Raw genomic sequence first — 1,938 nt, forward strand, 5'->3', positions numbered from 1 at the left:
TATTTCAACATTCTGCCCCCTCCATTGACTTCCTGTTTCTTCTTGGAGCCCCTCATGAGGATGCAACGCTTTTTCCATTTTTATCCTCCCCCGAGCCCCTGGGTGGCTTCTCTCCCTCGGATCCCACGGCCTGTCTGAAGTTGGGCCCGTAATTACTGAACCTGCCTCACCGACTTTATTTCTCCTTTTGTTTCCCACGCCATGTTTCCTCGCACCTGTTCATTTCAGCTCCATGTTATTACTACCCGTCCTTCCGTCTTTGAAGATACTGTAATTTTAAATTAATGGACGAAAGGGGACCCGCATTCTCCTTCAACTCCCGAGACCTGCTCGGCGGTCATGCGGCTCATACGTCGCGTTTCCCGTTAACTCACCTCCCAAACCCGGGAGCAGCGCAGCGCGTGTGAATGTGCGGGAGCGCGTGTGCCCACAGGGGGAGATGCACGCATGCGTGTGTGTATGTGCGCATGCGCAAGGGTGGGGGGGAGATTTGGGAGGGACGTTTACTGTCCTGTGACGGCTTCATGTCAGCCCTCGAGGCAGCTCAAACCATAAAGGGCCAGCGGCGATGCTACTGGACAAGGTGGCCGGCAGGGGCCGGTGCCCACTCCTGCCCATCTCGCCCTTCCTGCGGGGGCGTCACCTGCCTCCTGAGCAGGCGTCCCCTGGGTCTGGAGCCTCCTCCTCTGCCCCTTGCCGGCCGCATCCTGACAGGTGGTCCCTGGCAGCGTGCACCCCCTCCTCCTGCTGCCCCCGGCCCTCCCCGCCCAGCCTTGGAGACGCGAGGGACTCAGTCCTGGGACGAGCCCAGTCTGTTTCACTGCCGTTCTGAGATGGCGGCACCCACACTCTGCCCCCGTGAACCCCACTCTCGCCAACCCACCCAGCCCCTCCCCCCACCACCTGGCTGCTCTTGGGCCCCTGGACCCCACCTCGCCCAGGGCTCAGCCCCCGCCCACCCCTTCCAAGTCATCACCTCCCCAGTCCAGCCACCTCCATGCCAGTGGGCATCCCCCCGCACCTGGCCACCTGCACTCTCATCTACAGGTCGTTCACACAGACGCCAGGTCACGGCAGCCCCTGCTCAGAACCCCGGGGCTTCCGGTCGCTCTGAGGACAAAACCCAAACCCCTCCCCGCAGCCCCTGCCCCGCTCCCCGGTCCGCGGGCTGACCCCTCCCTGGCCTGTGCTCAGCTTGCTCTGTCCTCCTGCCGTTTCTGGGTCAGGCCCGGCCCCAGGCTGCTCACGGGCGGTGCCCCTGCCCGGAACGTTCCACGGTCTCCTCCTCCCACTCTGTCCTGTCTCTGCCCCAGTGTCACCTCGGAGCCTTCACCGGCCCCGCCCCCAATTCTTCCCGGTGTTCAGGGAACTGCTTGGCCCCGGGGCCCCCGGCTGGCTGGCGAGCTTCCCAGGTGGATGGGGAGCCGGTGGGAGCGGTCACGGCACAGACTGTGGCGTCCAGGCTGGTCAGAGGGAGGGGGAGGTGTGCGGGGCAGTGACGAGGCAAGGGGCCAGCAGGTTGGGGTCCCATGAGGCCTGAGCACATGGGGGCTGAGCCAGACTTTAACGACTCTAGAGGAGGGGCCGCTACTAGGGAGGCGGGGAGGCCCTGGCTGGGCCCCGGGCAGCCCCGCCAGCGTTCTCCAAGCCCACCCCCACCCCGCGGACTCAGAGTGCAGCCGAGGCTGAGACCCCCTGAGCGGGGCCTGAGCTCTGGAGGGGCCGGCCGGGGGCACCGGGGCCTGGGGGCTGCAGTGGCCTCACAGGAAGCGGGGGCGAGCCCCAGGGTAACAGGGAGACCATGGTGGGGGGTCCTTGAGGCCGAGGATGGATGGCGGCTCCTCTCCGAGAGACGGGGGTGGGGAATCTGGGACTCCACCCCCAGATGGATGTGGCGGATTGGCGGACGTGGGGCCCCGCCAATGAGCAGCACCTCCC

Source organism: Balaenoptera physalus (genome assembly GCF_965194825.1).
Source record: "Balaenoptera physalus genome assembly, chromosome: 16".
Lineage (NCBI taxonomy): Eukaryota > Metazoa > Chordata > Mammalia > Artiodactyla > Balaenopteridae > Balaenoptera > Balaenoptera physalus.